General features: G+C 39.3%; 1 long non-coding RNA gene across 1 annotated transcript; it reads right to left on the reverse strand.

The window, feature by feature from the left end:
• Positions 1 to 20,752: 20,752 nt before the first annotated feature.
• Positions 20,753 to 24,654, reverse strand: LOC121070189. The gene is made up of 4 exons (XR_005819943.1): positions 24,327 to 24,654; positions 22,814 to 22,913; positions 22,074 to 22,140; positions 20,753 to 21,121 (listed from the first exon to the last, which is right to left on the reverse strand). It is a non-coding gene; the product is annotated as an uncharacterized LOC121070189 (long non-coding RNA).
• Positions 24,655 to 27,776: the final 3,122 nt, after the last annotated feature.

Consider the following 27,776-nt stretch of genomic DNA (forward strand, 5'->3'; position numbering starts at 1 on the left):
TTTGCTTTTTTGCCTCCTCTAGTGTTTGGCTGAGTCCATGAGGAGCCCTTTGATCTCCCAGGCAGCATGTTCAGCAATCAGCCAGCAGAAGACCAATCCAGTCCCTGCCCACGCACACACACACACACTAGGGGACTTTCCCCCATGGAGTAGGCACCGATCAGAGAAGCACCAGGGCTAGATCAAGGTAGGGCATGGGCTCACCTCTGCCCTAAGCTCCTCATCCCATCTCTTCTCTCCCATGGCTCAGAGTCTTAGCACCACAGAGGAGCTGCACTTTTAAAATTGTTTCAATGCCTTTAAATGCAAACAAGGCCCAATATCTAAAAGTCATTTAGAATTAGATGGCTAAATATTTTAATAGGCCAGCATCATAGTGGAAAATAATCAATCTTAGTAAGAGTTAAGTGCCCATTGTAGTCCAGCCTTAGGCATCTAAATACATTTACAGATTTAAGCATATGTGCTTCAGAGGTCTACATCTTTATGAACACTTGTCCATCCACAGGCTTATATTATAGAAAAGGTGGAAAATGGAGGAAGCATGTAAACTGCGTGGTTACAGAGGCATTCTTCTGGCTGCATCAAATGTTTTCATTAGCCTCCCTTCTGGTAAGTTGCTGGCAGTCACCTGCTGACATCCATGAGGTGGCTCAGGTGTGGCTGGTCTAAGAACAAAATCTAGTTAAAAGAAACTGGAAAAACAAGAGAGACCACTCAGTCACTCGTGAATAACCTTTTCTTATTTGTCATTTCACAATATGAGAAAAGTAGGAAGTGCCGGATGAAACTGCATGGTCAGACGTGGAGTACACAGAGACCTGTAAGAAATGGTTATATAAAATTAATCGTGATTAGACCTAGTAGGAGAAATAACTTGTAGACAACACTAATCTTACTTAAGGGCAGCATATTCACCATGCTACTTCACAAATGCCACTCTAATTAATAAACCTCAGTTAAAGAAGAAGAAGCAATAAATACTGCTATTCATAGACAATGGATATTATGTGAGGAGCATTAGATTTTAAAATAGGTTGGTTTCCTCCAAGTACAAATTAAGATTCTTTTAGGGAAAAGGTAAACACCAGGTAGTGACAAATCAGAGGAATAATCCAATTAAAGTTTCATTAGTTTCATTGCTTATGAAGATCTGACAAAAACATTTTATCTCAAGCATTGCTATTTAGCAAATGGGGAATTCTGTTGCTAAAAATAGAGAAAATAAAAAAAAAAATAGAAAAAAAATATATATAAAAAAAGAGAAAAAAATAGAGAAAATCCTCCTTTCAACACAAACACCAATGCATATTGCTAAAAGAACCTCTGATGTGCCATATAAACAAAGCAACAAGCAAAACCAATGCTAGGAAGTCTTGATAGCTACACATGGTTATTAAGAAACTCACAGAGCAAGTCTTGTGATATAAAATCTTTGAGATCAGATTGATTTCCTTTATTGTCACTAGCTAACATTACAAATCCAGGATATGACAGCATGAGAACAGACTATGATTACCTTTTGCTGATTATGATTACCTTTTACTAAGATTACCTTTTGCTGGTCATACAGGTGCTTTGCTACAAACACAGCAGCAGTTTGTCAATAGAAGAAACTGTAAACAAGTTCTGTACAAAAAATAGCCCAAAGAAGACATTGATATAAACCACCAAAATCCTCTTCTTTGTATCATCCTTCTATGAGCTATTACTGTTGTGTGACAATGTCACCACGTATTGCTGTCCAATTTCACTTGCAGGCTCCTTGGACAGTGAGACTCTGAATCCAAGCCCTTTGCTGGTATAGATGATCCACTGGGGTCTAAGAAGCTGTAGTAGGGACATGAGTTACAGCTGCAGCTACTCCAAAAGACTGTTTCTAATAACAGTCTGTGATCAGGGTAGAGTATAAGAAACAAGAACTAATTAAAGTGAAAATTTCCCCTTTACATCTTCTAGGTGTCAGGGCCCTCTTGAGCTGGACATTGGTACTGGACTTCCAGTACAACAACTACGTCTATGCAAGAGTTGTCTGAATCTCCATGAGTTAGTCTAATCTCCTTGTAAGATACCTTACACTTTTGGCCTTTGCAACAGCTGGTAGTGAGGAGTTCCTTAGTATGTTCCTTCTGTGTTTTAAGCTATCTGATGATGCCACCTCTGTTTCGAAGTTCCTTCCACTTTCTTTTGCATTAAGAAGTTATTCAGTTATCTTTTCTATAATAAACTCTCTAGTATCCAGAGGTTATCCAAGGACAATAAGCTATTTCAAAATGTCAAAGCATTCAGGAAGCCTTTAATGATGTTTCCACAGGATGATGGTTCTTCAGTGCTTCCCAGCTTCCACTCCAGTCTGAAGTCATTCTTAGACAGGTCCATCTGTATTTTCCACAGCCATTTGATCACCAATGGCCTGAATGGATTTGTGCCCCCTAACTTCAAAGGTCTGAAATTAAGCTTTTTGTCTACACTCCTTGTCTGTGCTCTGTCTTTTGTCAGATAGATCCCTCTAGAGGGGCATTCAGATCACTTATCTCAGGCCCTTATTTTAGAATTAGATTAATTGCTGCCCATGAGTGCCTTTCCCTCTCCATTGATGAGGTGGCTGGCTGAGGCTAGATATACAACTTTCTGATAGCTAAACTTAGGAGAAATAACTCTCAACTTGGGTGCCTTCCAAAAGCCAGCCAGAAAAAAAAAAAAAAAAAAGAAAAAAAAGAAAAAAAAAAAGTCTTACCTTGCATTTGCACAAGTTTTAGAAAATGATGTAAAAGAGTTGGCATGGGTCCACATTCATGTATTTCCTTAGCTCCTCATTCTGCAGTACTGAAATCAACACAAACCCCGTGAAGAATTTTCTAAAGCAAAAGATGCAATATCATTATTTATGTTTCAGAACTAATAGGACACACAGACCTCAAATGACTAAGCAAACCTTCTGCCCATCACCCCTCTCCCTTTAGCATCTGCTCTCTGTAACCCTGACCTCAGAGAACATGCCCTGCCTGTAGACACCAGGAGCTTACTTCAGCCATGGAACCACATTCGGATTTCAAACCTCCTCAGACGAGAGGATCAAAGACTTAGATGAAATCCATTTCTGTTTTAAATGCCATCAGTAAGCTGGAGCTGAAAGCTGCTGTCTCCCATTGCCAGTCAACAAGGGCAGCCAGTTACCCTTGTGCAGCTCTGTAACCCCTCCACACAGCTACCTGCTAATATACTCCCTGGGAAATCAGAGCACTTGCAATCAGCATTTCTCAGGACAGTGTCTCACATGTCATCAATAGGATATCTGGATTTCTAAAAAAAAAACTTGCCTCACTACTGAAGTCGTAGAAAATCAAGGAAGACAAAAAATGGCATCTTGCCAGGCTGTCAGTTCTCTTCTCTGTTCACTCCCAGGTCTTTGCTTTTGGCAAGAACACATCCCTCTGCTGCAGTGATCCCTGCATAAAATTTCAGTAATCACCCTGATAGTTTGCTAGACTAAATTTTGCTGAATATGCATACAAGAATGTGAAAAGCTATTTTTGTGCAACTAATCTTTTTCCATTCTCACTCACCAACAGAGAGAAGGGTATAGCAAAGGGAGAAAGTTACTGCTGTGGGAGAGGCAAGGGGTCTTATTATTTCACTTACATCAGTATAATGCAGCTGCCTCTTTGATAGCTTTAATGCAGCTACTTCTAATTTGCATTGGTGTAAGTGAAATCAAATAAAACCCATTACGTCCCTGAACCCCAGTAGGCGATCAATGTAATGCAGACTTTTACAACCCCAATTTCTTTCTGTAATAGCAAAGGAACAATATGGGTTTACAGAAGGGCCAGGCTAAAGATAAACCTCCCCTCCTTTCTCTTTCTTAGGCTGCAATCAGAAGAATCTAAATGGCCATTTGAGTGTGAAGACTAAGGTCAAGAAGGACAACAAAAGATCAAATGAGAGCCTGGGAGCTGAACCTGGAGATAATCTTTAAACTGAAAAAGGCTAAGTGCACAGAGGATCATCTACCAATTATGCAAAGATTCAGAAAATCAGTACATTAAGATTACTTTATTACTTTATTAATAATGAAATCAAATTGAGTTATAATAATGAGTAATATTCGAAATGAGTTAGAATGTGAACACGATTTCTTTATATTTTTAATATACTTTTTTCAATTTTACTGCTTTAAAATTGCAGTTAAAATTTTAAAATTGAAAATGTATTTCAAAAAGAATAAGATACATTTGTTTTAATTGTAGGGTAGGGGCACACTCAAAGCACTTTTAAAATAATGCATTTCTTAGACTTGTTTCAGAGACATTTCTCCCTGCCTGTTCTTCTCTAGTTCTCCTTTTCTAGCACTGTCATCTTCATTTTGAGTCAGGAAAAAAAAAATTAAAAAAAATCACCATTTCTGGTGCCAAAACCCTCTGCTCTGCAGTTCTGCAAGTTAAAACAGTCAGTCTGTAACTCCCTATTTCAGCACTTTTCTGATCTCCTCAGGAAAAAAAAAAAAAAAAAAGAAAGTAAACTGGATTCTTGGCCAGATAATCTGCAACCAGAGTAAGGAACTCTCCAGGGGTGCAGCTGATGGCCAGTTTACCCCTGATGAAAACCTGTTATTCTTCATTTTCTTTTCTTCCTCATTTCTACATTCTTTGGTCACTGGTCACTTTGCTGCTTTATTTAATGCAAGTGTTTTAGGGACACTCTTTATAGGAAATACATGAAATACAAATTATATGCTAAACAATCAAGAGGGAGACAACACCCTTCCTTCCATGCGTACTCCTGAGTCAGTAAAACTAGCAATATGGTCCATAATATTCAGAAGTCTGCTTGGCAATGTAATAGCAGTAGGCTTGTGTTGACAGACAGAGATCCAACTTTCTGGGGCTGGAAGTGACTTGTTTTACAATACAAATTGAAATGAGATGAAGGTATCTTACAATGCACCAGCTTTCATCCACCTAGGAGTGCCCTTTTTGACCATGCAGCACAGGAGCATACTAGATGGAGTGCTCAGCCCGGGAGACCCATAAGGGAAGAAGGTACCTCAGTTGAGAAAAAGGTGGTAACATGGCATGTTGCTCCCCCAGCCCACAATGTCACCTACACAAATGGAGAGAGAAAAACCCATCTCCTAATGGTGAGCCCCAAGCACTAAGAGGAAAGAGATTTCCTGATTCCTAGTCTTGAATTTCTTCTGCAATGAAATACTGTCTACTCTCACAGTCTCCTGCTTCAACCTTTGCATTTCATTGTGGATATTGAAATCCCCATTCTGTTTTGACACTCAAAGATGCTCTAATCAATATCACTGGAAATGTCATTTAACTATTCACTTGGACGAAAGGTGATGCTGACATTCTACTTTTCCTGAGTTTCCCAGGAGAACATTTAATCTCTCTGACCTTGCAGATATTTAAGGAACCATTCACAAGATAACATTACATTGTGACAGCCAGCAGGGTGTTTCTCACAGACAGCATTTTGCCTACAGGGACTACAGAAAACATCTGGATTCAGATAGAAAATGATAATAAAAAAGAACACATTATTATTGTTCATCAGTATTGCTCAGTGATATACTATTATTTCTGCCTCTTGGAAATAATGCTGTTGTTTTTTTTAAAGCAAAATGACTGCGATCTATGAATCTGACAATGAGAAACTGTGGTTGTAAAAGGATATGAATAAGATTTACATGTTGCTGAACACAGAGCAGCCCCTGTGCAGCCCCCTACTAGGTTTCTCCTGATGCTTCTTATCCCTTTGGAAGGAATATGAATGTACCCAATGGATGGGCTATCAGATTCAGGGGTCAACAGGGATGATGTTCACTGACTGCTATATCTAAGGAGTGCTGGCAAAAGGAAAGAGATCTGCTTTGCAAAGCAATAGTAAGAGATATAGGAGTTAAACAGCAGAGATCAGTGGGACCCTCATGAAGCTGCTTTGGTCGGTCAGGTGTGGGCACAGCAGAAAGCAAAATAAATTAAACTCCTCCAGCTGGAAAATAAATATGAAACAGCAAGTGAATTTGTGCACTTCATGACTGAGTGAGCAAAGCTTAATTCTCTAATTATTACCTCTATTCTACCCACTGAGATAAAGAGCAAGTTAGGAGAGATAATCAGGTTCTAAAATACTGTGCCCTCTTGAATTCAGCCCAAATGTAACAGTCAGCAGTCATTCCAAATGAATGATGTAGTCTCTTGAAAGATCTGTGATAATATAATATTTGTTATTTTACAGTTTTATGTCAGCAGCAAGAGAAGAAAAGCTCCATTCTTATTTATTTTCTAACCCATTTTTCATTGCTAATTCAAATGGTTGAATCACAGAATCATGCATTTATTGCACAAAAGTCTGGTTAAGGATTCCACATCATATTACTCTAAATATTCATATTCTTCTAATTTAATCTAAATTCTGCTAATATCACCCAGATGTCATCTTGCATTCACAGTCTTTAGTTACGTCAGTGGCATATCATGTTAGGATTGATCAGAAAATTCTCTGGTTTCACAAAGGCACTTCTGTCGTGTACAACAGAAAAGGGGGGAGGGGGAAAGGATTCTTTATAGTTTCTGCAATGTGACAAAAACAAAAGATATCAAGAGAATAATTCAAAATTCTACTTACAGTCTGATTGTGCATTAATTATCCCATGACCCTTAAGAGTGCTTGATAACTAAATAACACTCTAATTTTTTGTTTCAGCACTTCAAGATGAAATTTTGTTCATTCAATACCTGCACTAGATAAAAGCAGAGAAATGTGATTTGGGTCAGTACAATTAGGAAGGATATCAAGGAAACCAATCAGTTCCTCCTTCTTATCTGGTCCCTTTCTTCATGGAAAAGAAAAGAGCAGTTAAGAAATGAAAGTCTGATTGTACAGCATATAAACTTAACACGGAGGAAGACAGGCAAGTTCACACAGGGCTTAGTCAGACAGCAGTCAGCTACTGCAAGCAATTAGAGAGCAAACCAGCTGCTAGAGCCGAATTTTCAAGAGATGACACGACTCTGAGAGTGATCAAACCTGCTACCACAGTAGATCCCCTTCCAAAATTTGTTTCAAAAAATGTGTTTTGTGTAAGGAAAGGAAACAAGAGAGGAACATACAGCCCCAATAGCCATATGCGATTCTTGCAGGTGATGGCCATAGCAAGGGGGCAGTGTCCCAGCTTCCTCAGCAAAGCCATGCCAACTGATGATGCTCAGAGCAGAATAAGGAGCCTCTTGGTGAGCACGTTGCAGGAAGAAAGAAGTCTGAAATGGTTGTTTGAGCACAACAGAAGGGGGTCCACAGAGCAAAGTGCTCAGTGCTGCACAATGCATATCTTGTGTTCAACTTCAACAGGCTCTAGGCTGACCCTGTAGGTGCTAGCATGACAGTAAGCTTAGAGTGCTTCTGGAGAGCACTTTCCAATTGAGCTTTGTTTCAAAGGAACTTATTTTTATGCCTCGAGGCTGCTTTATGATATTAATCAAAGTATATGAAGTAGGAACTACTGAGGAATGCGATGTGAAAGGACACATAGATTCCAGGATAGATATATTTTAAATTACTTTAAATATGAATGAATCCAATAGCCAAATAAATGGTCATGAGTTACTTAGTGTAATGTTTAGTATAAGATATCTCCTGTATGTGCTCCTTGGCAAAGTTAGAAAGCTTTTTTAATTTCATCTTCTTGTTGATTCACGATGAATTTTGGACTCTGGTAAAGGGCCACATCCTGAAGTCCTTACTCATTCTTCACTCAGTACTTACTTTCACAAATTTCTCAGAATTTTCCTGAACAAAGAAAGAAGCAAGGTTCCCCAGGTTTTCTCCACTTGGTATGCAACGTGCTGCCAAATGGACTCCAGCTCTGAGACAGGGACACTGCTGTGTGGGCATACAGACATCTCCAGGGCAACCTATCAACTTAATAAACAGAGAGTCAGAAGTAAAATACAAAAGAAAAGAGCAAAACAATCAGGTCACCCAGTTAGTGAGAGGTGTGGAGTCTTCTATTGCCTGCAATTAAGATCTATAAACTCAGAGATATATATTTCTACTCCAGCTGCAAAAAGAAAAGCAAGGGAGGTTCCTCCTCACAGGACCTGATAATCCAATTAGAGCATCCCTGCAAAGTCAAAGAACCAAGTTCAAACCACTCTTCTGGATGATTTGATTTTTATCTCTTCTCTGCTGGAGATCCCTCCTGTGGGAGCTGTTCATTGTGCATACAACATTAAATATTTAGCAGGGGCTGAGACCTCAGCTTCCTTGATTTCAGCCAAGTGCACTTACCAGAGGGTCATAGACTCCGTCAGACCAATTATTACTTAGCTCAGAACTGAACGGAATCAAATCTAGCAGAACAGCTCCAGTAGGAGGAGTGCCCATGAAGAATGGCTGATCGGCTGGTACATCTAGTCATTTTGCTGGCATGCGAGTCACCAAAGCCTACTTCAAAAATGGAAATTTGAGTTAGGGTTTCCCCTTCCCCAGAAAGCACTGGGTCATTTTGGGAGTCAAGGACTGTAATGCCTAGGTTACAGGTGATCTTTGCATCCCTAATGGCTCAGGTCAAGTTGTTAAAAAGTGTGTGGCAGCACATTTTGCGTCATGGCGCAGAACTTTAGTGCCTTAGCACATCTCCATGGACCAGCTGTTATCTGTCTCTAGAACAAGAGGATTCCCCAAGTAAGCTAGGCAGGATTTCCTGAATTGCAAAGCTGTTGAGTCACTTGCAGAGAAGAGAGAAGTGGAGAATGGTGCAGAGGATCCTCAACAGGGGATCTCCTGTATGTTTCTCTAGAAAATGGAGGAAAATTAAAATCCCCAACCCTTCCCCTTCCCTTCCTTTTTACAGCACTGTCCAACAGACTCACAATATGAGACCAGTGTGATGTCAAACCCTAATCTATATTTCTCCCAGCTGAACAACAGAGAAGTAGAAATGCAAACAGATTTTTCCACTTCTTAGGGCGCTTAATACATTAATCCCAGGGAGACCGTGTTGTTGGGAGACATGATTTGGATAAAAGTGATTACCATTGCAACACAGCCTAAAGGGAAGTAGTCCTGCCACTAATATGAGAAGAAAATATATATATATATATATATATATAAAAAGATTATAAATAACTTTGTCCTAGGTTATTGCAGGTCAAAGATATATACGGTAAAGCTCCAGCACAGTCACTGGAGGCAGAAGAGCTGCAGACCTAGGAATATAAGGTGGGGTGAATCATTAGAGAGGATGTTGCAGAAAAGCCTAGGTCTCCTTGGAGGTTCTCAGAGCCCACTGTGATGAATATCGTGTTAAAACCTAACCACCTTGATTAGATTATCTAGAGTTAACTCAGTGTATTGAAAGTGTAATCTGTGGAGCTGCAGGATGTGTTATAGTGGCAGACACTGAAAGTGCTCCATTAATTCTTACGAGGAAGAAAAATGCCATAACAGAGTTTGGCCAAGTTCTCTCTTGAATGTTGGAAACAACTAAGGGTAAATGTACAATGAAGGTGATAAAACATTCTCAAGGTACTTGTTTGAGGTTTAAATCAGTTTGTAAAGGTTCCTGAAAATCATGTGTATAACAAAATGTTGAGGTAAACACCAAAACATTGGTGTGAATATGCTTATTGAGGCTCTGTGCTAGGCCCCTTCATGTGACATCTATCTCAGAGTGATGTTTGGCGACTCCTTCATTGACTTTGTGGCTCTTCATATTGTTCCCAGTTTCAAATTGACACTGGACTAAAATATTTGACTTAAAACATCGAGTGCAATTACTGCAGTATTTTAAATGTTCATTCTGCACTGTCATTCGTGGCTTGCATTTTAGAGTGACATTGCATGGGAAGTTCATTCCTATTGAGCTGGTGTTTGGTGTAGGTGTGTGGTATGGATGTGTGGTGTGGGTATTTGGAGTGCTATACTCTGCCATCCAGAGTATATCTGGGGCAGGGGGTGGGCTCCAGGTGGGGTGGTAGAGCACCTGCACCCAAGTGCACTCTCCCCTTCCACATTTTGGGTGAACCTAGCCCTCCTGTGCAGTCCACACCCGTCATCTGCTCAGCCATGCAGCAAATAAGTACAGCAAATGAATTGGACAAAAAGCGAATTCTTGCTTCAGTAATGATACAATTCCCCGGGGTTTTCAGTGCTGTCAGTCATCTCAAGATTACAGGTTTTATGGACAAAACATGTGGACGAATATGACATCAATGTAAAGACGCTGGTATCTGCTCCCTGCTGTATTGTTGCAATGACAGACATGCATTTCTAACATAAGAAGGACTACAGAAACAGACAGGTCATGCTGACAGGACAATACATATATTTTTGCAGGAGAAGCTAACAGTGCCAAATAATATGGTCTTGCTATTTCTTTAAATTTGAGTGATTACACAGATAATCTCGTGTCTCTTTGAATTACAGTTTACAGGTCTTCACTGAATCATTTAATCCCAGCAGGCACTGTGTTGTTCTAGCATCCTGATGAAAAAAAAATATATATATATATATTCAGACTATGAACTGGATCTGTTTATTTGTCATTATCAGCTGACATTCAAAGCATGCTAAGAATTTTCATTGTATGGGGTATGACCAATGCACTCACATGTCAGCTCTACTTTGGAGACAAAACTATTCTGAAAAAATACACACTCCACATAGATGATTTGTCTTAAAAGCTTAAACTTTCAGTTAAATGTACAAACTATCTTAATATTTTTGTTCACTTCTAACTTTGGAGACAAAATGATGAAATCACAAAAGGCTCTGCTTCAAAAATCAGGAAATCTCAGCAGCTTAAAGAAAGGATTTCACTGGGTGAGGTATTCAGCTTCATTTTCAGACAGGGAAGTCTGAAATAGCATGGAACCTCTCTGGAATTTGAAGTGCTGCTCAGTACAACTTACTATAAACTTTGGTCCATTTAGAGACTCTTCTGTATCAGTGTAGATGGCAGTATTAAACAGTTGTAAAATCTGCCATATAAAATTTTGTGTCTTATAAAACTTTACATTAATGTACCATTTAGGTTACAAACAATATTACTTAAAAACAGGAAAAAACAAATTTATGGCAAAGTCAGGCATTAATCCTCTTCCATTTGCTCCATTAGATGGATTATAACACAGGATTTTTCTGCCTGTTATTTTATTCCATCTTTATTCCAATTGATTGGTATAAAATAAGAGCATTACAGCAAATTATCTGTAATCATAAGACTATCTATTTTTTCCCTTACATAAAATAATATAATCCCATAAATAGAGCTGGGCATGCACTGGATTTCTCCTGTGCAGAAAACTCTTTAATTAAAGAAAACTAATCCAAGATAGAATGAAAACCAAAATGATAAGAGAAATTAAATTCTGAAAGAAAATCAACTAGCATGGGCTTTTTGGAATTAAAATTGAACCATTTTATCTGGAGCTTGACTTGCTGCAGGACGTCGCGGATGCTAGAAATTCATATGAGTGCAAAATGCATTTGGATAAATTCATGCAAGAAGAATCACTGAGGTCTATTCAACATGGAGATCCCAGCTCTGCCTCACAAAGCCTCTGAACAGGAAAATGTTAGAGGCGCCTAAGATGTTCTGGGAAAGTGTACCAAAGTGCTTCCTGGATGTGGAAGAGTTCAAGTTTTCCCTAAGTATCTGACACCACCACTGTCAGAGACAAGATGAAGCTGTGGTGTCCCTGTGGGGTACTGCTCCCCAGGAACCAGTAATGCTTGTCTGCTCTAACTTTGCATTTTGTTAAATTAAAACAATAAGGGGAAAAAGCCGATCATAGCGTAAAAGTGAGTTTTCTGTTCTGAAAAGATGAGAACACCCCCTTCTCAATTAGCCTTACAGAGCAGAGTAACCATGCACTTTCCAAAGTAAAAGGATTGCACCAGGAAATGTCTTACACCCGATGGTCTCCATCGGCTTTGATTTATATGCTTAGCAATTAGCAGTAGAGAAGCTCTCGGAACGAGGCAGAAAATAACAACATTTTTGTTTGTACAGGACTGGATTGGCTTTGATCAATGCTTGTAAATGGCTGGAAATGCCACAGGAAGGAGATAAAACTGTAAAACTTTGCAAATAAATTTTACATGATAAGGCCAAACTTTTAAAACTAGTCAGAGCTCTTTCAAGAAGAAAATGTCCAAATTTAAGACTGCAATGTAGCTGGTCTCTCACATACATGGCCTGGCTTTATGTAAGGTGCTGTAGCTGCCATTCACCTGCACATCAGTTCTGAGATGAAATTAGAGGCAATGGACAACAGCACATATATACAAGTTTTCAGATTTTGCAGTAGCCATTACAACTACAGTTGCTGTCTATTAAGAACAAAGTGCTTAACACATTTAAAAAAAAAAATGGAAACAGGACTTATCTAGAAGGGCCTGGACTATCAAAATTAGGATGCATTAAGCATCTTAAATGGAAGAACAATTTGGGGAGTTTTCATTCTTATTGCATTTAGTCTTGGACTCTGTGGAAGATGTCAGTGTTTAGGGGTCCCTAGTGTTATGCTTTAGTCGTTACAGACGAGTGTTTTCAGTTCTCCAGGTGGAAATAGTGTTAGACAATAGCCAGCACCCCTGTCACATGACTGGATATTTTCCGTCTCCAGAATTCAAAAGCACTGCAAATGTTTTTGTTTGTTTGTATGTTTGTTTTACATATAACAACCCGACTTTCCACAGGCAGGAATTTAAGAACTTGCAAAATATGCAGGGTTTTACCATGGAAGAATAATACCATTACAGCTAATGGAGAAGCAGGATGATTTGTTAGAGCCATTGGGAAAATGATTTCAGCTATAAATGTTGAAGGAAAGAACAGGAACTAATAAATGTAAAACTGTCTGTGCGACTAGAGAGTCATGCCTCATAGTGCTGGCTTGGCCCCAGCAAACGCCATCTTCAAGACAGAAATTTACACTCAGTTGCCCAACTATTTTCCTCCAGAAGATGATGACAAAAGAACAGAAATGAGTCAAATTGTAATCAAAACATTACTCAGATGTGCACCTTAAAGAGTTCCTACTGCAAAATAAAGGAACAAAAAAAAAATAGTGGTTTTCCATCTCAGCCCAAGCTGCCAGACTGATTCTCTGCTTATTCTAGTAACTGTTTCATATGAAATATATTTTAAAAGGCTTTTGAAAGAGGAACAGATACACAAGATTACTTTGCCTTCTGTAAGGGAACCTCTGACAATGCTGGTGCACCTCTTTTAATTCTGATCTAATTAACTATTTCATATGGTTTCAAAGGATGAGGGTGGAGAAAGGTTTCTTCATTTCCAACATTGACACTCATCTCCCCCACACCCTCCCCACTCTCCAAACCCAAATGGGCACTGGGGGTTTGTTCCCCCCTGCTCTGACACAGGAGATGGGGCACTGGATCTCCTCCTCAAGAGCCTCCTGGGCACTGAGCTAACAGTGAGCACTAGCCTGGCACATACAGAGGAACTGATGAAATAAGTGCATCAGCTTTAGAAAAAGGCCATGAGCAATTGAAGAAATGGTGGTACATGAGTTTGAATTCATAGGAGATAGGTAAATTCAAAGGAAAATTCAGAAACTGGGATTGTCCCAAAACTTTGGCCTCTGGAGGCAAATGAGAAGTCTGGGTCTGAAGAACACGGAGCACGTTGTGCTACTTATAGCAGGGAGCTGAGAAAGAAACACATTTTCAGGCTTTAAAAAAAAAAAAAAAAAAAAAAAAAAGTGATACTCCAAAGATGGAAAAAAATTGTTCTTTTATTCATCCAAGCCCGACACTTCAAGTAAGAAAATGAAAATAAATTAGCAGTTGACATTTTATATTTTTGTGGGTGAATCCGCATGTATGAAGCACCCAGAAATAAAAGCTTCACTCCATTTTTAACTTTTTTTTTTAGGTGCTGAAACTTACTGAAGCAAAATAAAGCAATGAACTAAAGTAGAAGGAAGCAGACTGAAGTTATTAACAGGCTAACAGCATGGCCGTTGCCTAAGGCCAGAAATAGCTGATGGATGATATGACAACAGACAAATCCTCATTACAATTGTAAATTTTGTGTCCCAAACAATTTAATCTCCTCAGTATCATCCCTACGCTCACTTTTCACAGCAGCTGCACTACCACCTTTCAGCATTGGCATAGCTTGCTTATTCTGTATCCCTGGCACAGAACATGAGCTCAGAGATTTCCACCGCCAAAGTAAAATGATGGTTCTGGAGTAACATCATGGTGGAGGGACAAGGGGGAATGTCCAGGTGTGCACTGGCCAGCCTACAGCATGCTGACAAGAAAGGCTGGTCAGTAGCAAATTTTCTGGGGAAAACAAATGGGAAGAGGGAGCACCCACCCCACAAGCACTGACAGATGCAGTGCTCAGTCCATATCACATGGCAGAGAGAGATGCACAGCCACAGTGTGTCTGGCTGAACCGCTGTGTTCTTCCATTCTCAGTTCACAGATGAAAAAACCTTCAAACTAACACAACCGCATTTAGGCAGAAAACTAAGAGAAAAATTAAGAACTCAGAAAGAGCCACAATCAAGTTTGACCAGAATAACATCGTCTTGCATATACACATGAACTGTGTTCACATGCTCTTCTCCATACGGCATTTTTTTAAATATAGCCAAATAATTATGGATTATATCATAAAGCGTACACAAAGGAGCTGAAGTAAAGATTCTGGGCCATCTTTACCCCTCCTCCCTAAGCATCTGGTGGTTTTATTTGCAAACTATGTAACACTTTTTATGTGTAGGATCGGTCTTGCTCACAATAGGTGAAACAGACTATAATGTGCAGATCTAACTTCCAGTCTGCTGTAAACTTGCTGCAGTCACTAAACTAATACACATTGCAAATGTGGCTTGCATATAAAAAATACGAATTTTATTTTTTCCTTGAGTCATGCATATTCTGGTTGGGGACCTAGCCAGACCAGCTCTACAGAAGAAACTTAGTTTACCTTCCTTTAAAAGTAAGTGATGAGGGTAACTATCTAGCTGCTTGATTAATGAAAATTGTCTTCAGTGTGAAGCCTATGACTAACATGTTCAATAGGTCTCTCTTTATTGATAAATTACCATATATCTCCAAGCATGCTATAATTAGGTAATAGGGCAGAGCTGTAAATCTAATTCAATTTTTATTGATGTATTTCAGCTCTATATCCCATCCTGTGGGATGGCTGGAAAACCAAAACGTTGTTTTTATACCTTTCTAATTTCAGAAAAATACATCCACTGCACTCATGGAAATCTTCTGGCTACAATCTACAAATCCTGAGAGCATTAAACAGCGAACTCATGCACTCTTGAACCATTTTTTGTTGCTTCTTCACCTCTTTCTGCTTGTTTCTGCATTCCAAGCTCACATGAAACAGAAAAAAAAAAATTGAAAGGTCCTTTCTCATTGCTTAGATGCTTCTGCTGCTGTTTCCCATTTTATATGAGCTTGGGTTCAGCTCACCTATAAATTCACTAGTGTGTTGAACCTGCCTGAAAAGCAGAGAAGTGTTGTGAAAGAATGGGCCATCTCAGCTTATCAAGGTGCTAAACAAAATGATATCAGCCTCTCCGTTCCAGCTGAAAAGACTGACTCTTCTATTTTGTTTTGGGTTATTAACCTTTGGTTTATATGAAGCGCTGCAGTTTGCTCATGTCCTCAGCAAGGTAACCTGAAAAGAATTAAAATTTTCTGCTGGGATGTAATTAGCTCATCCTGTATGTCATTTTGCACAGTACAGGAGGAGAAAAATAAATAAATAAATAAATAAAGATTATCAAAATTTGCACATTGGAATAGAAAAGTTACTGATCCAGATACCCCTCAATTTATTTCACACGGAAGAAGTAATGACCTGAATCTTCTTAAAGGTGAAATGCAAAGATGAAGCAAACTTTTCTGACTGATACTAGCTTTACATATTGTCCCAACCCATGAACCAAAGTGTGGTTGCCATTCAGATTCCCCTTCCTAGGGCAAAGATTCAACCAACAAACCAACACTTTATTCTTTGCCCTCCATGGCTTACCTTTTTCTGTGCTTGCCACTGCCTTCACTCAGTCTAATTGCCTCCCCAGGTTGCTCTTCAGCTAATTAGGGCCAGACACAGGTAGTATCAAGTGATTCATTCCACAGGCTTCTATGATGCCAAGCCCCACACCAACCAGCTGAGAACCTGGGCTGCTCTGTACTTCTATTTTCTCATCCACTGGACTCCTGTAGCATACAAGGATTCTCGTGTAATAAGTTCCAAGGGAAAATGAAAGAGGTAGTTTGACTGAATTAGGTTCTCAAATGTTATGATACATTGATATTTCCTTACAAAGGCAGATTCCAATATTTAATTTCTGAATGTCTAAGTTCCCTTTGAGAGTTGGATGAAAATAATTTTCATCTCTTGTAAGAGTGTAGAGAGGTGATTTTAGTGAAGGTTATAATGCCAGATATTTTAACTGTTTCTTCATATGACAGTGAGCATGCTAAAAACTCCTCAATAAAGCTCCAGTTTGCTTCAACAATATGTGGTTAGTCTGCTCCTATTTCACTTCTGGTCAGTATTGATTTGTTTATTTTTTCTGAGTTATCTGTTGCCTTTCCATTATCCCTTGCCTATTACTCTTTGGGAGTCCTGCATATTTTTTCCTTCCGTCAGTTTACTTTAAGGGTTGATTTACAGATAAGTAGGACTATTCAAAAGCTGTAGCCATTGGCCATCCTGTCTTCTACAGAGCCCCAAAACTGTGTTCCCCTCTGTTGCTATGTCTGACTGCTTGTGCACAGAAATACATGCTCCTTAAGTTATGAGATGTCAGAAAGCATCAAAGAAAAGGATTATAGGTATTAATAAGAAGCTACTGACAAGATGGCCATTGGCAGAAAGAAATAACCATTTAACGTAAGACAGAGGAAGCTGGGATTTTACTCGTGGATAGAAAGACATGTTATAGATGGGAAATAATTTCTATTTGCCAATTTATTATTTGGATTCTATTACTTCGAGACTTTTGCACTGATAAACAATAGCAATAAGAAAAGCCTGGGCATTTTGAATTTTACTGGAGGGCTTATGTTATGGCTTTCTTAGTTTGCAAGAATGTGTTTTAGCCTCTCATCACAAGGTAAATCTCAGACTTTGCCTAATTTATGGAAAGGCAAAAATATCACCGGTTAGAATGAGCAAGCTTTTTAGAGGAGAACACAATAAATCCAGAAAACTCCATATTTTTCAACTGACAGTACTAAGTCATTTGAGAAAAAAATGGCTGTTCCCATCTGGTCAGCATCTGCTAGGCTCCATGTCACTATAGAACGTGTAAGATTTTTTTTCCTCTAGTTTTACTAACTTATCCCAAATTTAATTTCAAAAATTAAGGGAGATGAGAGAGAAAGAGAATCTTTGTATACCTGCCCTGGTTTGTGTGCACGTGTGTGCGTATACACTTGGTATAAATACCTGCCCTGGGACATACCTGTACTAATATCTCTTGTGTAAGATGTAGCTCAGATACTGGGCCAGTTGTGCATGCTGATCCCAAACGTCTTTACTTCAGTTCTCAGGGACATGGTCCTTTAATGAGAACTACTATAATGACTGCTAGAAGACCCCATTGCAGCCTTTCATTACTAAAGGGCCTTAAAAAAAAAAAAAAAGATGGAGAGTGACTCTTTGCTAAATCAGATAACGACAGGTCAAGGAGGAATGGTTTTAAACTAAAAGAGGGGAGATTTAGATTAGAGATTAGGAGGAACTTCATTCATTCATTCATTCATTCATTCATTCAGAGGGTGGTGAGGCACTGGAACGGGTTGCCCAGAGAGGTTGTGGATGCCCTTGAGGTGTTCAAGACCAGGTTAGGTGAGGCCCTGAGCAACCTTATCTAGTGGGTGGCATCCCTGCCTATGGCAGGAGGGTGGAACTAGATGATCTTTTGAGTTTCCTTCCAACCCAAGCCATTCTATGATTCTCTTCTGTGATATTTTATATCCTTTACTTATTAGTAGTTGATTGTGTTGGCCAAAGTTTGTGCAAAATTCAGGACAATCTCTTTGGTCAAGAAAACTTTCTAAACTGGCGAGACAAACAAGCAATGATACAGAAAAGGCAAATTGGCATAGCCAAGCTCAGGAGCAGCATTAACTCAGCTTGTCCCTGTCTCCGAGGTCAGTACTCTGTCTCCCAGCCTACGATATCTGCTTGCAGTGAGGTGCAAGTAAGTGGCCATATTGCAAACCACAGCCACTGATCTCACACCTCTTACAACAATCACAAGGCTTTTTTGTAATTTACTTGATTCTCTTCACATAAAAGGCAATCTCAAGCAATGAACAATGTCAATTTTGCCAGTTAGCATCATCTGATTTTCATACTTGTTAAACATCCGCCTTAATTTCTGTTACTGTAAATACTGTAAAATTTTCCCTTTGAAGTACAGGTGAATGAAATTCATGTGAAATATATGCCTGCAGAGGTAGCATATTTATTGGAATCAGTGGGTTCCTAACATGGCAAAGCAGTAAATGCTTTGTTTTTATGAAATGCATTTTCATCCAAAATGTCTTATTATCCTGTTTATTGGTTCACTTTCACCTGTTTTATAATATTGTTGTTCCACTTTCCCCAGGGAACCACTGTTGATTTGAAGCAGTATTAGATAAAGACAGGGCCATACCATACTTCAGAATGACTTCAAGTTCCCTTTATTTTGAGAAAGGTTGATTTAACATTAGATCAAGCATCTCTTGAGATCTTTTCATAAAATTGAAGTCCTACTGAAATATCATGTTTTGAGGTAATCACATGCCTTAGAAGTCACAGATTATGTGTATCATGTAAGATATTAAACCTGTCAAGTTGTTGTTTTTAATATGTCTTTTAGTTAAGACCATATCTTGACATGAATTATTCCTAGCATAGTCTCTCACACACTGGTTCAGCAAGCAATCATCCACTACATCCATCATTTCTGTTGCTGTCTCATCATATGTCTCAGAGGGGGTGGAGGGGGGAAGTTTCCAGTTAATCATTTTTTTGCATTTGGTATGCAAATCACTTAAAATCGAATGATGTGGCAATTGCAAACAGAATTGTCCTCAGACTGAAGTTTTAGCACTGAGTTGCTTGATAGGTTTGTTGTTTTTTTGTTGTTGTGTTTTCATCTTGCATTTTGACAAAATTTTACAGCTACAAAAAAATCTCATGATGATCTCTAGCCTATTTCCTCCTCAGAGATATGTTTGCAAAAAAATGGGTTTATGTTATCTTAGCAAGAGGCGTCTGCTTGTAATATTTTAAACCTTCATCTGCCCTTGACAGCCATGACATTCATCTGACAAAAAAAAAAAAAAAAAAAAAAAAAAGTGCCAGTCAATGCTCCTTTAAGCAAATTTGTTAGCAAAGCATAATGGGTGATGTGCTCACTGAGGCTACATTGGCAACCACATCCTCGAAGGCCTTGTGACTCCTACAGGCAATGGGTTACACAGGGCAGCCAGACTCAGGACGGGACATTCGAACAATAAAGCTTTTGCTTTTAAGAACAATCCATTTTCATCAGCCATGAATTAATCCACAGAACAGTGGCACTGCGTAGGTTGCTCTTGGCTCTCTGAAGATGCATATAATGAGATAAACAATGGCTTGTTAAGTTTCAGATTCGTTTTGTAACCTCATGGAAAGCTCTGTGTACTGCTTCTCAGTATTGGGAATTGTCCAGCTGTAAATGCACATTTACACCAAGTACAAAGACTTTTCAGCTTCTCACTCTGTCCTGCCAGTGGGCAGGCTAGGGGTGCAGCAAGAGCTGGGAGGGGACAGACCCAGGACAGCTGACCCAAACTGGCCAAAGGGGTATTCCATACCATCTGACGTCATGCTAAACAATATATAGGGGTGGCTGGCCGGGGTGGGGGGGCTGGCTGCTTGGGGATAGGCTGGGCATCGGTCAGCAGGTGGTGAGCAATTGCATTGTGCATCACTTGTTTCATACACATTATTAGCAGTAGTACTATTATCATTATTATTATGATTATTGTTATTATTATTTTCCTGTCTTAATAAACTGTATTTATCTCAACTCACAGGCTTCACTTTCCCGTTTCTCTCCCCCATCCCAGAGAGGGAGTGGGGAGGGTGAGCGAACGGCTGTGTGGTGTTGAGCTGCCGGACGGGTTAAACCACAACAGTCCTTTTTGGTGCATTAGTAAAGTACAGAAGGCTCAAATTTAGGAAACGGAGCAGAGCCTGAATAAAATATTTACAAAGAACCAGGAAGGCACTGAGACCTGTATTTCTCAGATATATATGCAAGGATGCCTGCGCAGAACAGGAGAAGACAGAGGTGGAAGAAAGGACAATTATCATCTTTCTGATTTTTTTTCTGAGGTCTGTGCTGTGTGTAGACTACCACGTAATCTCTCAGGGTGCCTATACTTTCTCTGTGGACTGTAGCAGAGAGCCATGGAAGCTATCACCACCAACAACAACTGGTTTTGATTTAATACTCTCTCCGCAATTAAGACATTTTATAAGCAGCTCTTTGTTTTGTGGGATCATCAGGTCAACTTGTAGCTTAGCTCATGAAACAAATACAGCAGCTTACTGAGCATGTTTTCATCTTTCCATTCAGTCAGAAAAGCTTCATACTTCTGATAAGGGATCCTCCTACATGGAGCACTGACAGACAATCCAATTAAACAAAAAGGGGAAAGGAAGAACATAGGGTCAGATATTTTTATTATTACTATTTTATTTAGTGCTTTATGCATATAGAAGCTTGTAGATACATGTTGGAGTAGGAAGGGTACACAGATTTCCTTCTGTCAGGTGACTGCAAACTGCTGGATGATGCAGTCGTATCTCCTCTTGGTCCCTCTTTGATCTTGAATTTTGAAGGTTTTCTGCATGGTGGAACAGCTTCAGTCAGAGAGACAGATGCTGTCTGCCCCCTCACACCACACTCCATCTCCTGTAGCCAGCATCCTAGTGGCTGGGCCTCTCATCTCAGGGAGAGGTGAGGTCTGGGTTTGAGTATCTCCAGCAGGGCAGGAGGCTGGATGGAGTCTCTAAGATTTTTCACAAGTGATCCAGCTTTCACTGTAAAAGAGCATAACATATAATATCAGGCAGTTGTGGAGAAATAAAAACAACTTCAAAAAAAACTTAGAAAGTAAACTAAGAAAATAACTTCAAAATTACTGTTTTTAGTATACGCACTTCAATTTTGTCTATTTTAGTCACTTTTTTTTTTTTAATTATGATATCCTCAAACAGTGTCCTGGAAAGCAGCCCCGTTAATTCTCAAGAAGAAGAGTTACAAATGCTACATTCCCTGCTATTGACAGAGAAGTGGTTGTTTCTCAAGCTGCTTGGATATTACAGAATATTTCTCTGCTGAGCATTTCTGCTATTCAGAAACAGGAGGTCTTGCAGGTTAGTGCCCATGAAGGCAATTCTATCCAGCATGAAGTTGTTCTTTGGAACTAAGCTACATCACTGTGCTCAGAAATGACTCAGGTGTTTCCTCCTTATACCAATACTTTGAAGCTGTGTCTGAATAGTCCTGGGTCACAATATGGAGCTTCAAAACCCTGCATCTTCATTTAAATATCACCACGTTTCACATAAGGAATATGTGGCTCTTGAACAGGCAATTGATTCCTTCCACAGATACCTGCTTGGGTCTTCCCCATTTGCTGAGCCACTCTTCAATCACTGCAGCTCAAAAACCACTGACCAAAACCTCTGTGGCTCATGTTGGTATCTGGGTCTCAACATCTTTGCCTTTCAGGTGTGGAACAGGGATATGCAGACCAACTGAGGTATGGCATTTTTCTTCTATGTCATCCCTATGCTATACCCAGGAGGAAGAGTACAGTCTTTGTCCCAGACAAGTTGAAAAATGATTATTTACTCCTCTGAAATATGGCTCTATTTTTTTTACTATTAAATTAGGAACTGAGGATGTGACTCAAAATTTGCTCCATTCCTTGAAAAAGAAATAATGAAACAGATGTGGATGGAAAATGTCTTTGGCCAGGAACCTCACCTGAGGAAGGCTAGTTGGGGACTCCATTTCGCACCATTCTTAAGAGGAAAGGACACTTCTTCTTTAGCTGAAAAAGTAATGATCACTCTCTGAAAATCATATATTTTATTTTCCCTGGGTAAGTCACAGACATTTTACAATGGCAATAAAGTTTTAATTTAAAGCATCAAGGATACAATCTTTCAAGAGGTAATACTTGGTTTAGTCTCTGGCAGCTCTTTGGTCCAATTCTCTTGTCTTCACTTTTCATGGTCCATTAATGAAGAGATGAACTGCAGAAGAGAAATTTGATCCATTAAATCCATACCATTAGTTCTTTTGTCCTCTTTATCAATTGTATCCAGACCCAGGTAGTGGCTGGAATTTTCCAAAACCACCTATTGCTTGTACCATGTTTCTTTCCTGTTTGGGCAGCTGCCATTTTAGTCTGTCTAACTTTTGACTACAAGATGTCTTGCATGGAGAGGAAACTTGATATGAATACTAATATTTTATTGACTCATTTTATTTCTTAAAAAAAAAAAAAAAAGCTATGACTTTACATAACTCTTGATCTGGAATGTATCGTTTTGTTGCCTAAAGAAACATTAATCATGAATTCAAGAAAGACAGGAACAGAAATAACAAAGATGAAACTGGAACAAAAAATGCATAAAACATTGGAAAGATGTAAATAAATTTGCCAAACATGCCTGTTATATCCGAAGAATATCAATGATTTTATAGAAATAATTGCTTACATGCTAAAGTAAAATGTTTCTGATCATGACTGTTGTGTTCTGTTTTGATAGCCCAAGATATTCCAGTGTCTGAAGCATCTGAAACATTGAAGTCATTTTCCTTTCAAAGTAAAAAGAAATATCAGATACAGAAATAGAACTAACAATAACAGCTTTTTTGATAAAAGGAAAAAAAAATAAAAAGGAAAAAAAGAAGAAAGAAAAAGAACAAGTACAAGTTTGAGTAGCTTATTTTAAGGAAGGATAATGAAACCAGATTTTCTTTATTCTGAAAAAAAATGCTATGAACATTTTTAGCATAAATAGATATTCATTTAAAGATCTCTTTACTTGACAAGCTATTTTCTTTGAAACATGAACCCAGAAGATTCTCAACCATTTCAGTATCTGAGATCCTAAATGGCAATAACTTTTGCTTGGTGGCAATTTCTCTGTGATAGCAATTTTGTTATTTATAATACCGTGTGAGTTTCTAAATGCTTATCACCTTAGAATGAAAGTTATTTAATAATATTATGGACAGGCAAAAATTATTTTCCAGCTACAACAGGTGAAACTAAAACAGAAATGGTCATGCCAAAACTTTATTTTGGATGCTCAATTTGAATTCTTCTAAGCTAAGCAAAGAAAAGACAGAAGCATCTGAAATTAATGGGCCTGTGTTAAAAGCTTAATTAAGGACACTCTGAGGAGAAAACTACAAAAACATAGATGAATTCACTTGGTGCAGCACCATTGCCCATTTGAGGCTACCTCCTTCCTCTCACCATGGTGCACTGGGAGGGTCAGCCACAAGTAGCGCTCATCCTTCTTCACTGCAGCTGTTACAAGGCTGATAGAAATGTTTCCATCCATATAAAATCAGGCCATTTGAGGATTTTCCCTCTCAGCACATGGAGGTATCACTCCAAGGTTGTAAATGGGGGACATGCTTCTTCTGCCCTTCTGGGACAGAAGGTGCTGAGTGTAGGGCTGGGAGAAGCAGGACAGCACACCTTGCAGGCTTGTGGCATCCGGCCACAGTGGCATCCCCCTATGCAAGAGCCACTATGGATGTGTGCAGGCCAAGAAAGGGAAGGGATGTGAGAACAGCAGCTGGCTGCTCTTCTGTGTTTAAAAAGGGGAAGGAGCTTCAGCACCCTGTGGTCATGTCAGCCTGAGAGGAGGGGCTTGTCACTTAAATCTAGGGGATCTGGCACTGGTACCCAGCATGGCGTTCAGAAAATGCACACCAGACAAAATATGTTTCCAATGTTAAGGAAAAGAAAGAGGAAAGGATTACAAGAGCAGTGGAAATACTATACAAAGGATTTATCTATTCTCTACCTGTCTCGCTTGTAGAGGATTTGGATGGATTTTAGCTACAGGGAGTCAACTATTCTGACTTTGTATACAGTAACGACTGCACAAATAAGCATGGTCTCCATTCAGATAATACAATCAACCTCTTATTTCCTTATATTACTCAGCAGCACCAGAGGTGCATGTTGTCTCAGTTTGCTGCACTGCCTACCTGTTTCTATGCTTCATCCAACACTCTTCCTCTGTAGGAAATTGAGCCCACAGTCGTCTTCGGCATATGGATTTTCTCCTTCTTAGGGGCTGCTAACATCTCATCAGTCAAGGCAGGATGCCAGCGAAAAAGCAATATATTTTTTTTTTTCTGAAGCCAAGGGAAAAAAAAAAAGACCAGCAGCAGTGAAACTTAAATTATGCATTTTACTCAGTTTATTAACTGCTAAATTTCATTGTAAAGAAGCTTCTAGAGTGTATCACTGTTTCTCTGTCTTTTCTTTCCACTCTACAGAGACAGGAGTAACTTGCATCCTATCTAGTATGGTACTAACCTGTAAAAAAACACAAAGAGTACATTTAACAGAAAGGAGAAAAAAAGCACAAAATAAACATATAATTATTTTCTTTGTCTCTCAGAATACATACAAACACACACACAAAAACATACACAGAGTTTTCAATGCTGTTTTACTAAAACAAATCTTCAGACCGCCAGCAAGAAACAGCCAGTCACTTATTAGTAAGGATCCCAATGGATATTGCAGTCTGACTACTTGTGCTTTTGAGATGTAAATATCAAAATCGTTGTTTGAAGAAGTAAAATGTAAAAGCAGTTAAAGTTCAGGATTCCATTTTTTCCTCTTCTTTTGATAAATGCATTTACATTTTAATTTTCAGTGTTTTCAATTTTCATCACTGAAAGGCTGTGTTTCTGGATAAAAAGCACAATAATAAAATGTTCTCCAGTCCATAATTTTCTTGTAATTCACAGAAATGATCTGAGGGCATATAGCTCACGACAATATGTATTATAGTGTTCAGAGCAGAGAACTCAATTGTTAGGGCTGCAATTTCAAACATATGTATATTAATGAACTGGCTTTGGCTTCATTAGAAATTCCTATAGTTTTTTGCTGACGTAGAATCATCTCTGCTATAATCTTACAAATCTGCAAAGATTGTCAGAACTGTGCATGTTATTTCATTTATTCGATCAATATATGTGTGTCAATGCCATTTAGCCTGCAGAAATCCATATAATAGTCGTATTTTTTTAGGCCCATATGGCATCATAGATTATGAAAGGAACAGAACAATGCAACATGCCACGTCTTACATTATGTGGCTTTATTTATATGAGGAACATGCTATAAATCCTTTTCTGCTTTTGTTGAAATCAGTTCCCTTCCTGTGCTTGAAATGATAAAGCAGAATTGTCTAATGTTAAAAAAAAAAATCTGAACAAACACTGGAAACATTATTGGTCTTTACCCATAGCATGGGATAGATTTTACCTGCACACTTTAATCACTCTGGCTACTAGAAGGAAAATGAAGAAAAAATTATTGCAACTTGCCAAACTTACAACAGCATCTACAGCTAACAACTGTTCAGTGCGGTACCCATTATAAAACGTAAGATTGGTGTGCTGGGCTACAAAAACATACAGACTCTATTCTCAAAAAAAAAAACACAAAACAAAACAAACAAACAAAAAAAAAACACCACCCTGCTACATCAATAAATAAGATTAGTTGAGAAACCAGAGCATAAGGCAAACATGTAGGAGGTCAACAAAAGCCTGGTAGATAAAGCTCAGAAGCAAGTCTGAAAAACAGCACAGAATGGAGAATGCATTCAGCACACCACTGTAGAACAGAGACAGGCTGCAAGTAATAACCGGCTTCCTTGGGGGAGCCTCTGATTTCATCTCAGCACGAGAGCTTGCCGCCATCAGAAGTGTCCCTCTGCCCATGCTAAGGAAGCCCAGGGAGCTGTTTGAAGGCTTGCTCTTTGGGGAAATTGCATTCTTCCTTACTGCAGTTACTGCAATGATTTTATTTTTTTTCCTGCTTGCAGCTAGCACCTTGCTCTGCTCACATTCACTTCTCTTTCCCTCACTAACACTTCATTTTCTCCCTGCCTAGCTTTGCAGATGCTCCCACCAGCACGCTTTGCACACAACTCTTTTACGTATTCTGAAGGTTTCATCCTTCAGGTTGGGCCACCTTTCTCCTCTCCATGTGGCTATCAGGTTCTTTTATCCCATTTCGGTGCAGAGAGATGGGACTATGATGAATACAGCTCCAACCCTCTGGCCCCCCTCCTTCAGCTCTGGTGCTGTTGGAGCTCTGGTGCCTATTGGTCTTCTCCTCTGCCTCCACCACACCCTGCCTGGGTGTTGTGGTTTAGCCCGGCTGGCAGTCAAACACCACACAGCCGTTCGCTCACCCTCCCCACTCCCTCTCCGGGATGGGGGAGAGAAACGGGAAAGTGAAGCCTGTGAGTTGAGATAAAGACAGTTTATTAAGACAGGGAAAAGAATAACAATAATAATAATAATAATAATAGTATTAATAGTAATAATGTGTACGAAATAAGTGATGCACAATGCAATTGCTCACCACCCGTTGACCAATGCCCAGCCTATCCCCGAGCAGCCGGCCACCCCTCCACCCCGGCTAGCCACCCCTATATATTGTTCAGCATGACGTCAGATGGTATGGAATACCCCTTTGGCCAGTTTGGGTCAGCTGTCCTGGGTCTGTCCCCTCCCAGCTTCTGCTGCATCCCTAGCCTGCTCGCTAGCAGGACAGAGAGAGGCTGAAAAGTCCTTGGCTTGGTGTAAGCACTGCTCTACAACAATTAAAACATCAGCATGTTATCAGTGCTCTTCTCATTCTAATCCAAAACATAGCACCCTGCCAGCTACTAGGAGGAAAATTCACTCTGTCCTAACTGAAACCAGGACACTGGGGAACAGAGAGACCTTTCTACAACAAGAGAATAAAAAGCCTGGCCTTGGCAAAGTCGTAACTGCAGAGTGGCTGCTTTGGGAAAATATGTCTAAGCATAAAGAAGAGGGAAGACCTGTTTAAGCTAAAAGCTGGAGGAGGCAGTAACGTCACAGCTGTAAGTGATGCATGAACAACATCATACTGGAAACAAACAAACAAGGTTGGTCTAGGAGTCTAACTTGTTTCAGGAGAAAAGTCAAGAATAAGATCATGAACCACAATACTTGCTTGAATCTGGTGTGTCCTCAGTCCTGGTGCAACTGATGCAATTTTAAACGTGAGTGTTGTATGAAGAGTAAAGTATGTTAAAAATAGGAAGGAAGCATATTGGCTTCTACAGTGATTAATCCTCATTATATTTGCGTAAGTATACAAATTATCCTAAATTTAATATGTGTGTATTTATTGACAGATTGATGTTGTCAATACCTTTATTCTGAGATACTGCCTACTAAAGCAGTGCTGAAATCCGAGTATTTTAGTGAAATTAAAAACATTGCACTTGTTTCCTCACACAATCATGTCCTTCACATTTCTGGAAACTTAGTCAAGATTGTTGTGTTCACTCATCCTAAATTTATTTGACCTTAATCCATGCTTGATGATGCACTGAGAAAGCTGGAAGGGACACAGCAGACGTAATAAGAGAT

Source organism: Cygnus olor, chromosome 4 (genome assembly GCF_009769625.2).
Source record: "Cygnus olor isolate bCygOlo1 chromosome 4, bCygOlo1.pri.v2, whole genome shotgun sequence".
Lineage (NCBI taxonomy): Eukaryota > Metazoa > Chordata > Aves > Anseriformes > Anatidae > Cygnus > Cygnus olor.